The sequence below is a fragment of the Oryctolagus cuniculus genome, chromosome 3 (assembly GCF_964237555.1).
Source record: "Oryctolagus cuniculus chromosome 3, mOryCun1.1, whole genome shotgun sequence".
NCBI classification, from domain to species: domain Eukaryota; kingdom Metazoa; phylum Chordata; class Mammalia; order Lagomorpha; family Leporidae; genus Oryctolagus; species Oryctolagus cuniculus.
The window spans coordinates 81,243,964-81,259,539 of record NC_091434.1 but is presented as its reverse complement, the minus strand read 5'-3'; the positions used below and the strand labels follow the sequence as shown (position 1 = coordinate 81,259,539).

At 40.8% G+C, this 15,576-nt stretch overlaps 1 non-coding gene across 1 annotated transcript; it reads right to left on the bottom strand.

Annotated features, from left to right (window-relative positions):
- Positions 1-13,432: 13,432 nt before the first annotated feature.
- LOC127491886 (U6 spliceosomal RNA) lies at positions 13,433-13,544 on the bottom strand. The gene has a single exon (XR_007920818.1). It is a non-coding gene; the product is annotated as a U6 spliceosomal RNA (small nuclear RNA).
- Between the last annotated feature and the right edge of the window lie 2,032 nt (positions 13,545-15,576).

Genomic DNA, 15,576 nt, shown 5'->3' with positions numbered 1-15,576 from the left:
TGCACACGTTGAGATATTGTGCACAATGGGGTCTTCAACCCTTTTATGATATTCCTGGTCCTCCCTCACTCCTCACTCCCCCCTGTCCCGACACACAGAGAACACATTTTATTTAGCAAAAGTGATTTTTATGCATTGGCAATGAGGGTTAGAACATCTCCAAATGGGTTTCAGGAGAGGAAAAACCCCTCTGGTGATTTCCCCAAAGTTTGGGGGTGGGTGGGTGGGAATTTTCAACATCCCAAAGTCCTCTGGTTGTTTAAAAAATTATGTTTCATGGAAAGCCAATTTATTGTATTTGTGCTTGTCAGATTCATTAGAATATCCTCATGCATAAGGTATTAGTCGTTGAAGAAGCCAGTATGAGTTCATTTGGCCCTGAAGAGGCATAGCTTGTCAGGTTGAGACACAAGATCAAATGGATATGTCTCCAACTCCCTTCTGCTGGGGTTTGAAGTGTGCGCCAGACTTTCTCCCTCCTATCTCCTAGACCAGAGTTCCATTATTTCATCATGCTCTGGTGCTCCCGGGAGCTTCTAATTTCTTAAAATTCATGAGAACTCATGGCCAGGAGGGGCAAGTCTCAAATGTTTTCAGTTAGAGGACCACTCAGGGAGGCAAAGAGCCCTGGCCCAACTATTTCTATGGGAATCACTCTCCTCTCCCTCCATAGCCCCAGCAGTACTGCAATTAGCGGCAAAACTGATGCTGCTTTTGGGAATTTCAAGGAGCTGATGTGTGTTTTTCATTAACATAAGAAAATTAGTAACTTATGCCAGAAACTGAAGCATTAGCTCTGTTAAACTATAATATGAACCTTAATGTGCAGGAGGCCAACCCGAGACAGCACGGGGTCCTTGTGTTCCACGCTAAGATGAATGTCTTACAGCAGGGGTGTGGGCAGCCTCAGACCATCAACCAGCCTTTTAATGATAGTCATCCATTCTCTCTCTCTCCCTCTGTTTCCACACATTTGCTTTCAGGCAAGGCTTTCCCCTTGTTTTAATCATACATTCTAAATAAAAATGGGGACCTCTCCAAGTTTGTTATATGCCTTTTATTTTGTGTTTCAAGAGCTCATCTTGAAAAAAGAGAGAGGCAGGGAGAGCAGGAGCTGAGGCTCTTGTAAAGGACGGTTCTATTTTAAAATCACTGCTGTGTGTTTGAGATAGAGGCATGATACCATGATCTCCCTTATTGCAGTTATGATTAGACATAATGAGTGGGATCAGTCTGAAAGCTTATCGCTATTCTATGTTGTAAAATTGCCCAAGAGTAAAATGCAAATACAAACAAGGAGTTTTAATGAGCCAACGCAGTAAAACATTCAGGCAACAGGAAGTTGTTGCCTGTGCTTCGGCCCCTTCCCCATGGCTGGCTTGAATTGGACTCCTCTACAGCAAGTCTGAGATGGGTCAGGCCAGCTTCTAAATAGGAAATTTTAAAATATTTCCAAATATTTTAATAGTAATATATAATTTAATATTATATATAATATTTTAAGTTATTCACTAAATTTAAAAAAAACGTTTTATTCATTTGAGAACTAACTTTGAACTAACCTGCATGACACAAAATGCAATGACAATTTTCTTACTAAATATTTCCTTTTGTGAGTTATTATAAATATTTAGATCACGTTAATTGAGAATTATTGATAAAATACTTAATAAAAGGGTCTTTGTGGATCACTAGAACTAGAACTAGAACTCTCTCTTCTACCACCCCCACCATAATGCTCTGAGTCCTATATCAAGTTATCGTCACTAACTAAACTTTATGTTTTAACAACACAGATAACATTTAATGGTAAGATTGCATATGGATTCCAAGCGTCTCTTTGTAGCAAAGGACATTTAGCTTTCTTCTCCTTTAACACATTTATTTCTGACAGCACAGAATATTCCAAAGTGCCAAATATGGACCCTTATAAATAAAGCATTTAGGTTAATTCTAGCTTTTCCTTTTTTGATTTTTTTTTTTTTTGCATAAGAACCAGTTGTAATTTTAGACTTTGGCAAAATGGAAAGAGGAGGTGATGTGTGTCTATTTCATCTTAAGTTGTATGCCCAGGGTACTATGTTGCTGGAAAAGGCTCTCTGCCAGCTAAAGATGCACATTCCTCACTGACACTGGAGTGTCCCTTGTGTGGCACAGGGCCATTCTGGGGATTATGTGTTTGTAAGGGTTTTGGCTCACAGCCTTGGACGTCCCCACTAATGTGAGACTTTTTCTGGAAGAATGCTCACATATTAGACATTTAGATTCCAGGGCCAAACTGTCAGAAAAGCAAGAATACAAGCTGTCTTGCTTAACTGTGACAGTTTTACATTTGAAAAAGACAGTTGCTTTCTAGTATTGGTCACCTTGCTTTTGTAAATCTGGATGCACATCCTGGAGTTTTGGGACTTTATACCTCTCTTATGTTTAAACTTTCTCTAACCAGAAACATTCCTCTCTATGATGATGCATTTATCTTTGTGACTGCAGAGTTTCTGTCCAGGTTGACTAAGAGCTCTTCTCAAAAAGATTCCACAATGTGAGAACAGTAAATAAGGTAAATAAAGTCACCATTTTAGATGGTACAATTCATCTTACTGTCACACTCGAGGAATAAATATGCAATTAAGGAGGATTTTCTTATTGTTTTGAAGCCAAGAATCTAATTATCACTTGGTAATTTAAGGGCTGCCAACTCTTTAATGGCATCTAGTAAGCACTGAATTGCTTTAGAGGGCATAGACACTGAATCCCCCGCAATTCATTAAAAGGTCACTGGTCATTGACAAAAACTGAACACGACTAAGCTCCCTGCAATGGTTTGATAACATTGGGCACCATGGATGTTCCAGAGTTTGAGGTTTTTCTGGAATCCCCATTTCTAGAGAACATGATGCTGAAGATACACTATGAATTGTGAAATGTGAATGGCATCAGAGTGGGTTTTTGTTTCAGAGAGATGCCCTTTAAAGCTCTGGAGAACTCAAACCAACTGCCTTTCAAAATGTGTTGATCCGACCTCACTGTTCAAATAATTTTAATGAGTTATCTTCTGCTTCTAACTGTTGATTTAAAATAAATTCCACTTGTGCTATAATCTTTCAACCTTATGGATATTCCAGAAATTTCAGAAACGATAAAGGCATATTTTCCCTGCTGAAAAAGTATGTATTTGAGGTAGAAGGAGAAAAGAAATGATCTTTATAATACTAGAAAACATCTAGAATCTGCAAAACAAAAACCCCACTATATTTACTTTGGAATATATTTTCACAAGGCTTAGGTGGAGATGTAAAGTAGTTGTCAGCGAAAATTTCATACATCCATAAGCATGGCAGCTGTTACCTTTTAGCTTCTTTCACATTCTTAAGTCAGAGCTCCCTAATGGCCCTTCCATTCTCCAAGAACCTCTCAGTTGTTCCCTCAAAACATACCACTAAAAGTTGTAAGGTACGCACAACCAGACAGCATATGTAAAGAGTCACACATTTGCAAAAATGTTGACAGGTGTCTGCAAAACTCATCTTTGGAGATAGCTTACTGCCGAAGTTAAAGTACAATATTGAGATTGATAAAGATTGAAGGAGATGGGGGAAAGAGACTGAGCTAGTTCATGTAACAGCTGCAACCATTCCCAAATGTTTTTCTGCATAATCATGCAAGAAATTCATCATGCATTTCCTATTAAATATTCATACAACTTGCTCCATAGGAGGCCTGTGGTATTTATTAATTCCCGGGTGTTGGTAGGTTTTGGTACATCTACTGCCAGCAATAAATGTGTCATGCCTAGCAAATTCAATTCTTGGCAGAAAATATTAGAATATAATACTTGTTTACAGGATATTGCTAGCTTTAATTATGCCTAAATGATTTTCAGGACTACCTTGAAAAAAGTAGCTGATTCTTTTTGCTTTTAGATGAAAGGAAGGGTCAGAAGGGTGGAAAATGGATGGGTACAGAGGCCCATTTCACTTTAAGTGCTCCATCTTTGTGAGCAGTGACCCATTTCTACCACATACTAGTATTTACGGGAAAAGCTGCTCAGTCTAATGATCATAAGCAAGGGAAGTCATCTGTTCTTGCACACAATTGAAAGTTCCTTACCCTAAGGCTTTATTATCTGGAAGGATGAAAGAGTAAAAGATAATTAGTGAAATTTTGTCCCCCAAATTAGCCAACGCATAACACTCTGAGTCCCTAAGCTGGGGTTTACCAACACAGCCCAGTACAAATCAAAATGAGGCTTGTCAGTCCATTGTCAGTCCAGGTTGCTATAACAAAGTTCTGTAAACTGGGCAGCATATCAGCGACGGAGACTTCCCATGGTTCTGGCGGCCGGGCAGTCTGGTGAGGGCTTGTTTTCCCATTCATAGCTGGAAGCTTCCCTCTGTGTTCTCGCATGGCAGAAGGATCAAGCTGGTTCTCTAGAACAGTCATCTCAGTCACGAGGGCTCTGCCCTCAGGACCCAGTTACCTCACACCACCATCACCTCGTGGGGTAGGAATTCAATGTATGGATTTTAGTGGGACACAAGCATTCAGACCATAGCAAGGATGGTTGCCTGCTTTCTACTTATAGGCAGACATAGAGTAAGGCGGCATTTTTTTTAGTAACACATTTAAACAGTGCCTATTTTTTGAATTGCACAAAAGTGGAAACTGCAGGAAATAAAATACAAGTAGAGGATACAGGCCCTGTCCTTAAAATGTTTGCTGTCTTGGGGAAGAAAGACATTCATCCACCGAACAGCTAGAGAGTAAACACATATTTGATGATATAGAACTGATTTGATTCATAATGTATGTCATGTTTACTTTTACAAGACACTTAAATCAATATTTGTTTCTCATGACAGCTCTGTCAAATAAAAGCAGATAATGTCGTCGTTTTAAAGTAGGGAAAGTTGAATGGCTGGTCTATGCTCTGCAGCAAGTTCACAAGGAGTCCTGGTGGCCATCAGTTATTCTGACTCCCAGATGTCCACTGAGGTGCATCAGCCAGGGAGCCCCCAGATATGCCTGCATTTCCCAGTAGCTCCTCTTTTGTATTGTAGCAAGGGCTCCTTAGAACTTATTTTACAAACACTATGAATTTTTGCTTCTGGTTATGTTGAAGCATTTTGTAGCAGACAGTCTGTAGCTTGAGACAACCAGGATAGCTAGATAAAACAAAGCAGAACAATTCATTTCAAGGCATCGGGGAGCTGCTCAAACCACCAGGACTGTGGAGAGGAGGAATATTCCACGAAGGTGGAAACCTCAGCGATTTCAGCCAAATGGTCTACATCTGTGTTTCCCCTCACAACCCAGTCCCACTCTGAAAATCCAAAGCTGTGGCTGGAAAGGAGAAGAACCTAACCTGAGAGCCTATAAAAAAAAATCAGAGAAAAGTTCCTAGCAGTCTTGCCATGGTGAAACATAAGGGCTCAAGGTTGGAACTCCTCCAGGGGTGAAATAACCCCAAAAAGACTCAGCCAGAGCAGCCTGTCAACTAGCCTGGAGTCAACTCACTACCTGATCAGATTCAGCTGGTCAGTTTCCGCTCTGTCTTGTAGAGGAGAGATGAACAATTTCTGGATGAAGTTAACATTATATGGAGCCTCTACAGGATACAGAAGTGTTTACATAACCACCTATGTATCCATCCACGTTTCTACCTGTCTATCGCTTATCTAGTAGTCCATAAAAGTGATTGTGTATGCCAAGACAGGTTCATATGGCCAAAATAAGAGAAAACATAGATAAGAGAAACACGCCTACAGGTGATCTTAACTATGATTAGATGCTAACAAAAATAGAGAAGAGGTGGAGAAGATAAACACAAGCTGAAAAATTTCAATAAAGAGGTGGAATCAATTAAAGACTTAAGTGGAAATTGTAAAACTGTAAAACAAAAATTCACAAGAAGGGTTTTATAGCAGAATAGATTGAACACAAGACAGGATTAATGCTTTGAAAGAGACAGATCAACTGAATAGAGATGAAAAAATGGAATATACAGAAATTAGCACCAAAGACACATGGAAAACACAGAAATACTCTATCATGTCAATTGATATTTATATCAGTAAGGGTGAGAGCACAAGCAGTATTAGAAGATACACATAAAGCATTTGCCTAAACTGATGAACTCAAATTTAAGAAATACTTCAAAAAAGAGAAATAAAAGTCAAACCAAGGCATAGCATAGTAAAAATTGCTGCAAGCCAAACAATGAGAAACATTTTGAAATGTCTATGAAATCTGACCCAGCAATTCCTCTCCTGATTCTATGTATACCACAAGTCCAAGTGCATGTTCACCAAAAATGTGTATAAAGTTACTCATAGCACACAATTTTGAACCAAACTAGAAATAAAATTTCTATCAAGTTACCAAATAATGATGTATTTGTAAAATGCCATGACATATAGCAATGAAAAGGAGCCACATGCATTCTGCCACATACAACATGAATGAATCTCACAAATGTAACGTTGGACTAAAGCAAACAAAGAGGAGCAATAGTACAAGAATTTAATTTTGTAAATTAAAAAAAAAAAAAAACTAGCAAAACTAACATGGCGTGAGAAGTAACAAGAATGGCTTTCTGTCAGAGCGACTGTACTTGGATGCCACAAGCAGCGACTCTGAGTGGTGGTGATTTTCCATCTCAGGATCTGGCGGATATGTGGGTGTGTTCACTCTGCATATGAGATGTGTGTGCGTTTTGTATTTATTTTTCCTTGACATAATTTAATTAAAAAGTTAAAAATATGAGTTATTTAGATAAGTTATTGAATGTGCTTCAACCAAAAAATAATTCCTCCAGTTAACCTAGGAGAATGAATTTGCTAATAAGGAGAACAAAGGAAGATGGGTAGCAAGTTTGCCTTTACCCAGACACCCTGTGCTTGCACAGGCATGAGCCGATGACGGCTTGGGATGCAGGCAAGAAGGCAAATTCTGCCAGGAAATGGAAGACTGGTATTAAATTGGAAAAAGTTTGAGACAGAGGCTTTCTGGGTGAGGTTAGGGCTCTGCCTGGAGACATAGGAAGCAATTTATCCTTGTTCCATTGTTCTGGCCTCCAAGAATTTTTGGGAAGTGCTAACTAACCAGACTCTAAAAGCAAGCCCAAATTCCACTTTTGAAAAATAGCAAGCTTTTGTAACATTTACATCTCAGCTGAATTTTCACTGTTATCTTTTCCCTTAATTAGAATTCTGATTCTAGCAGGAGGAAGTGTATGACCTTGGGTATGTGTTCACATGTACTCTGTTAACAGGATATTAATTTTCTATTCTTTTTCTTGGATTATAAAAAGTTTTCTTAGTGTATATAGGATACAAAAAAATCTGAGTTTTCTTGACTCTTGGTCAATTAAATCTTGTTCCCACTTACAAGTCCCCTGGAAGTCATTGTTAGCGTCTTGTGGAAACAAAGAATGGCATGAATAAGCTTGTTTTCCTGTAGCACACAGAAGCATTTCTGGGTCTAAAGCATGTTTATATTCTGTTAATACACATTTCACTGATGTGAATCACTGCAGAACAATCAATCAAAAAAAATCACCAAAGGTGAAAGGCAAGCCCATTCCACACAGTTTATGATTTTAGCTCTGAGAAAATTGTAAATGCTTGCCTGTTTTAAATTTTTGAAGGAATCCCTTCCAAAAATCAGCTAGGAAAACATTACATTGCAACAACACCAACACCAATTTACCACTCAGGTTTTCTGTGAGTGAAACAACATGGAGCTGAATACTCACTCTCCAGTCTTCCCAAAGTGTCCTCTCAAATCACAGTACAGCATTTTCTTCTAAGATTTACTTCACGTGTTTGAAAACCAGAGTCACAGAGAGAAAGGGAGAGACAGAGTCTTCCATCTGCTGGGTCACTCCCCAAATGGCTGCAAAGGCAGGGGCTAGGCCAAGCTGAAGCCAGCAACTTCTTTCAGGTCTCCTGTGTGGGTGCAGGGGACCTGGATCAGAAGTGGAGAGGCCGGCCCCACGCAAGACCACAGACATTACTGGCAGGAAGTGTTTCGTGAGAAGAGTGAGGGTGCCTTCCAGGAAAGACAGAGTGCCAAAAGGCAACGGACTCTCCCTGTGTTGCACTCCAACGAAGAGCTCGCTCACGACGGCAGCTACCACCACGACGTAAAGACGCCTTGTCTACCAGTCAGCACAAGGGAAAAAGCGGAGCAGTTATCAGGCATTTTCAAGCGTGTTAAGTGGTATAACAATGAGAGCTTACTAATATCCACAGTCTCCCAAAAAGAAACAGGGGACAAATGAAATCCCCACGATGCTCACAAGCCTAAGCTTCCAGGGTCCCCATTTGGGACATGGAGTGGTGGACAGCTACAGCAGGAGGCGACCTCCTGGCAGGGTCTCCGAGCACGGTCTGCACCTGCGCTGGCATCACCTGGGGAGCCGTTAACACGAACACTCACTAACAAGCCAGTCGTGGGGTCCATTTGAGTGCGTTTTGGGTTTGATTCTGAATCTGAGTGTGGGGTGTGGACACTTGCATTTTGTTTGTTTGTTTTTACCAAATTTCCTGCTCCCTTGGAGGCCATATGACCGCCTCAACTCCCTCAATTTCAGGTGAGAAAGTTCAGGCTCACGAAGGGGAAGGCCACCCAGCCATTTTAGTGGCAAAGCTGGAGTGGATCCAGGTCCTCTCACTCCCCAGTCAAGCTCCTTCCTACCACACCCATCGCTTCTGAAGTAATTCGTTCCCTTATTTCATGACTAATAAGCGCATCCTAAGAACAAATGCTATACTCTCAGGAATGTGATTCTGGATAATTCTGAACTCCTCCAACTTCACGTTTTAGTGGACTTCAAGAAATACTGTTAAAGGAAAGTCCAAAGAATATGGAGGAATGGAAACTAATTCTTTAGCACATCAGAAAGTGATAAGGCTGGCAAGCCAAGAAATCTTTGCTTTTTTCCACTCATAGGGAAGTATAGTGGACATGCAAATAATTTCTTTTCAGTGAAAAAAAAAGAGATAATTCCATTTTCATTATATAGTTGAATGAGAGTTATTGCCTGAACTTTCTAGAATTATACTTTGATGTAGGAAATGATTGCTGAGGTCACAGGTGAGAGAGTAGCTTCTCTGTGGAGCCCTCCCTGCATTTCTGAGAGTGCCTGCCATATTCTCCCTGTTCACTTAACACCCCTCGTGGGCACAATGTGCCTCTCCCTTCTCTGCCAATTGCCAAATGGTGGCAGTCACCTCTTCAGGATAGGGACCATTACCGGCTTTGCATTTCCATTTTTGTGTTTTCACATGATTGATGCTTGCCACATTTTTTTTTTTCCCAAGAATGACTCAGTCGACCAGGCTTTCTTGACAAATGAAGACTCTTCACTGGTGTGCATGTCGAATGAGAGAGAGGCCCAGATCATAAGCATTTTTGCACATCTCATTGGGTTCCAAGTCAACCTGCTGAAACAAGGCTTGCATGGGCAAAATTGTGAAGAAGTGGCTGCTTTTGGAGACATCCTTCTTTTTGGAAAGAGTAGTAAGCACACACACACACACACACATCTATAATTTCAAGCTAACAGTAACCTGAAAGCTAAATGTTTCCTTATCTTCATTTTCCAGAGGAGAAAATTGAGGCCCAGAGATGGGACATAAGAAGCAGACAGAATTTAAGCTCAGCTTTTTACTGATTCCAAAGTCCAGGGTTGCTGGAGGTTTTATCACCTGCTAGCTATATAATCCTGAACAAGTTACCTAACTTCCCTAAGCCTCTGTTTCCTTATGACACCTGGGTTGCAGGGTTATTGTAAAAATCAGACACTGTGCATGAAAAGTAACCATGGTACCTGCCATATTGTCAGTGTCTAATTAAAGCTGGCAATCATAATTGTCATTGCGACTGTTTTGACACCTGAGTGTGCCTGTCTCATGTATCTAACCTCACACTCACCTTCAGCCCAGACTGTTCCCCAGCTGCCAAGGCTCAACCAGGGTTGTTCTTGGGGCCTCCCATCCTTGAGCAGTGCTTCTGAGATCTTATTAACCTGCTCAAAAATCTCCTAAGGATCTTGCTCAAGTCCAGAGCCTGACTCAGTGGGTTTGGGGGTAGCCCAGGATTCCGCATGTCTCACAAACTCCCAGGAAGTGCAGCTGGTATTGGTGTCAGCACCACTTGAGTCTTCCTACAAGGCCCATCCTCTCCTCCCACCATTCCTCCCTGCCTGCTGTCCTCTCCCCAGCCCCGTCTCATTCCGACAGGGGCTTCTTTGTGCTGCTGTGATAACAGAGGATGGGATATAAACGGTTTTCCCAGGTCACAAACCTGCCTTCACTGTGGATGTCTGCATTTCAAGGCTTCCCCCTACCACCTATGTTCCTTGACGTAGTTTTAAATAGCTGTGAACAGAAGATACTTGTGAAGGAAAATGGATAGGAGTCAGGTCCTAGGAGAAAGCTTTGTGGAACTATCAAGTCACAGGTAGTAATGGCCTTTTACTTTATGTGCCCATCTAGCAAGTAAATAAAATAATTAAGCATGACTTCAACATGAATTCTCTTCTAAGCCTATCTTTTATCTTAAAAGTAGTTTATGGATGCCAGCACAGCACTCCTGTAGAAATGTTGATTAACTTTTTGTGCAATTGGGCTGCTAATAGGCAGTACTGTAGCTTTGGGAAATCAAACAAATATTGACAGAGCCCAGCAGAATGCTTCTCCCATGGACCACCTACCCACTTCTCCCTTGGGAGAAGATTCAATAATTGACATTATCAATCCTCATCGACCCAAGTTTAGAAAAAATTCTTGAAAAAAAATTATATATAAAAAGTATACACACACACACACACCATCAAGAGGCAGGTTTGATGCAGCAGACTTAGGACTCTGCTTGGAAAGTCCACATCCCATGTGTCTGATATATACAATATTGGAGTATCTGGTTCAGGTGCTGTCTCTGTTTCCAATGCCAGCTTCCTGCTAATGCACACCCTGGGAGGCAAGTGATGTCTAAAGAATTTGGGTCCCTGCCACCTACCTGGGAGACCCACATTGAGTTCCTGGCTCTTGGCTTTGGCCTGGCCCAGCCCCAGTTGTTACACACATTTGATGAGTGAACCAGCTGGTAGATGATGATTTTTCTGTCTCTCTGCAGTTCAAATACATTAAAAAAATTTTTAAGCCCTTGTTACAATGTTATTCATGCTCTGCCCATTTTTACATATTGAGGATATTGATTCATAGGACTTAAGTATAAGGCCCTAAAGAATGGTTATCTCAGAAGACAAATCAATCATTTAGAAATTCCCAGAAAATTACCTTGCAAACATCAGTATTTTGTGCATCATTCAATCAACATCATCAAAATGAAAGGAGCCCAATGTTTATGCCCAGAAAGAGCTGCCATTAACAGTGGTTAGCTATCTGGAGTGACACAGCTGGTTGTCCACTGAATTACATCCTGCAGCTGCTCCTACGCCATGAGCAGCTACCACCTCTATCTTGCTGTCAGACTCCGAAAGACAAGAACACGCCCAATATTGCTTCCCTCCCTTACAACCAGGGTTGGCACAAGGGACCTAACCTGTGTTTCAGGGACCTGCAGGGCAGCCAACTGGTTTCCCTCCCAGCTAACAAGCAACCCCCTGAGAATGCATCTTTCTTTTGTGTTCTGGAGTGACTTCGGGAAGACAAGGGGTACCGGGATGGAGGCAGCCATCTTATATTCCCAGGACCAAAGAGCTGAGAACAAAAACCAAACCCTGAGGAGAAAACAGCAGAAATATGAAAGCACTGGGTTTTCAGCGGCATTGCAGAGCTGCTGCTTCCTGCGTGGAGCTGCCCTTGCTTTGTTGGCTCCCCTGTTCCTGGTAACACAAGGCCTCCCGCCTGGTGCTCCAGTCCTCGGGAACAGAGGTCCTAGGATTGTAACGGGGTGCTTCGGCAGCCGAGTGCAGTGTATTTCCTGAACTCTTCCTGCGGTGGCCCAGAGCCTGGCTGTGGTCGGCTGCCCTGGGAAACAGGCTCTCACTAATGGAAGCCATAGGAATGTGCTCTGCTGGGCCCAGCCAGGCAGCCCGACCCTGCTTCCTTCCTGTGCCAAATTCCTGGTGTCATTTGTAACAAAATCTTAGGTTTGAGGCCAATAGTGGTTTGTAGAGCTTTTAGTTTCATGGATAGATAGATGTTTAGGGAAGTTTGTTTCTCTGAATCTGACCTGTAAATTGCAGTCTTTGCAGTCATAGACATGGACTAGAATTGAAAAGCAGACTATGAGGGCAGATAGAAACCGTTTATGTTCTTTGGAAATGCTGCCTTTAGAAAGGTTTTTTCCTTAAGGTGAACCGTGTCCACTGAAATGGAGCCCAGATCCTGAAATTACACTGTGATGTTTTGCGAACACTGTAGTAAGTGCAAAATTATTCAATATTACTTTTGGAAACTTACAGGAGCCCCTTGTTAAAAAAACTTAGAAGGTGTGTTGATTTTACCTTTCCTCTTTTCTTTGAGATTTTTTTTTTAAAAAAAAATCTTTAATAAAAAATCAGAAGTTGCTTTTCTGATGTACACTGATCTTTCTTCACATTTAACTTGATGGTCTGTATTCATCTGTTATGGCAGTTACTGTTTGTGTATATGATATTCAACTTTCAAAAAGGTGGACGATTTTAGAATTAGAAATTCTTACCATTTTCTACTTAAAGCCTTATTGGTTCAAGATTTTAAGTGTTGCAATAGTAAAAATAATGGTTGATGTCTTTAATTTACTTTATTTTATTGTCATTCTTTTCAAATCTATTTTTAAATACCAGTGAAATTTATAAGCAAAATGCATTTCATTCCACATGCATTAAAAAAAAAAAAACTTGGCACAGGAAGGCTGCACTGGTAGTTAACCATTATGTTTTCTAAAAAAAATTATTACAATAAAGACATCATATTTCATGTGTTCCATAGGTATAGTTCCAAGAAGATAACCACACTTCCCTCACTCCCTTGTTCCCCCTTCTAATCCCCCTTCCTTTCTCCCCTCTCCTCATCAGTTTTTGCAAAACCATAATTTTAATCCACTCTATATTCACAGGTTTAATTCACCACTAATCATAATATTCAACAAATGAAAAATAGGAAGACCACAGTTCCATACAGGTATAAACAAGGGCTAAAAGCAACAGTCATATCCCAAAATGTCCACTTCATTCCATACATCTTTTTGTATTCTATATTAACTGCTACATATCAGAGAAAACATGTATTTGTCTTTCCGAGACTGGTTTATTTCATTAAGTATAATGGTTTCCAGTTGCATCCATTTTGTTGCAAAAAACAAGACTTCATTCTTTTTTATTCCTGAGTAGTATTCCATTGTGTATATATACCACATTTTCTTTTTCCAGTAATTAGTTGATGGACATCTGGACTATTGTGAATTGAACTTCAATTTACATAAAAGTATGGAACCCTTCATGAATTTGTGTATCATCTGTATGTTGGGGCCATGTTAACCTTCTCTGTATCATTCCAATTTTAGTAAGAACACCCATTACATTTTGAAAGTATAAGATGCAAGTGATCGGACAAGCAAAGAAACAAAAATAAAACCAGTGAAGAAAAAAGGCAGTGTCACAGAGGACACATTTGGAAAGCTACAATAATGTCACCCATGTCAACTCTGGTTCCTGGGTTCTATACTCACTCTTCCAAAGACAGAAGAGAAAAAGGGTCTAAGAAATGGAAGGACAGCCAGATCTAGTCAGCCTGAGGCTTCAGCTCCACCTAACTCCTACTTCTCTCAACTTCCCACCCCTTACCTCCACTGTCAAGGCCACACTTGTGTGAATGTTTATATTATGTTCATGATATGACACAAGTAAGTAGGAGGCCCACATCAGTCTTTGAAGTATGAAATGGAGAGGACACAATGCAGAAGTGTTAAGCTAGATATATTTAAATATGTCTCTCCTTCCTCTCCACTCAGATTAGGTCTTTGAGTCCACCCCTGCTTGAATATCCATTCAGGGTCACTTCTAGTCAGAGACTGCAGAGTTTCACCCATGGAACCATATGTTCTGGTGGCTACACCCTCAGCCACCCTCTGTCAGTGCAAAGTGCATGAGCACCTTAAAATTCTCCAGGCACTCCATCTTCAGCACCTTTGCCATGCCTCTGTCTGACATTCCTTTTCTACATCACTGGGGTTTACTCCTACTTCTGCAGTCTGCTGGAGCATCATCCCCTATAGGTAGCCTCATGTAATTACTCCATCCCCTCCTCTGAGCTTTTCTCTTGTCTTGATTAGGATTTGGCAATGATCACACTGAACTATATCTATATTTAAACTCTCAGTATTCACTATGATGATTTATAGTAGGTAGATATGAATATTTGTTGATTGGTTGAATTCTGATAAAGTTTCTGCCTTATTCTTGGGCTTTATCCTACTTACCCCATAACTCAGTTCTTACAATTGCCCTCCTGACTTCATCCCTGTTCTCAAGTTTTGTTTGTGCTAATTGTCCAGAAACTCAATCCCATTCAAGGGCTACCGATTTGTGTTGTCTTATTATTACCTTCACGCACCACTGTTGGGACCTTGGCTAAACTCTAAGACAGCATCAGCCCTGCCACTTGTTCAAAGACCTACCAAGAATCATGTGGCCAACAATGTGACAAATGCCAGGTTTCACCTGCTCTTGGAATACAAGAGGCACCTGATTCATCAGAAAACTGATGACTGCTAATTTGCCCCAACTCCCCCAGACTACCTGGTTTATATCAAAGAACCCTGTACCCCTTGTCCTCATATTTGCTCACCAGACTGAACTTCTGTGCCAGCAACTATGGCTCCCTTAGCAATTGTTCTGCTTCCAACCACCCTCTAGTGCACACAAGTGCTGTCTTGTCTGATCGTCTTGCCTGTCTAGGATATAATTGACAATGTTCTGTAAAATTTCAGTATGTGCCAGGCAGACTCTACTGGATTTGAGATCTGCTTACACTTTGGAGTATGCAGACAGGTATGGGGCAAGAATTAAAAGCTATGTGAGACTGATTAGGAATATAGAGGTGGCACAGAGTAAAGAAAGCCCACGAGACGGACTATTGAATATAGTGAGATAATGAGTTTAGCTTCTAAAGGAAGATAATGAGTTCAGCTTCTGAACCTTCTAAAGAGTTTAGGTCTAAAGCTAATGAGTACAGTTTTGGATACAGAAAGGGGTGATATTAAAATATTGACTGAAGTATGACATGGCATCAGCCAATCAGCACAGATGCCAGAGTTGGGCTATATGGACACCTATCTGTCTTGTATATATCATGGGGGGAGGAGGGAGCTGGCAGAGTAAGCTACTGAGTGTTCAGAGGGTCTTTGATCTGTGGCAGGCTCCATAAATCTCAGATAAACCTCTCATCTAAACTTCTACCTTCTTCTCCCTTGCCCCTCCCTGTCAAGCTTAGACCATGTCTATATGCCACTGGGTAGTAGATTTAACCTTTTTTTTTTTATCCACTTGTCTACTCTTTCTTTGTCTTAAAATTACCCCCAGATTCCTAGTTAAAGCACTCCATTGTACTCATCCTTGTACCATTT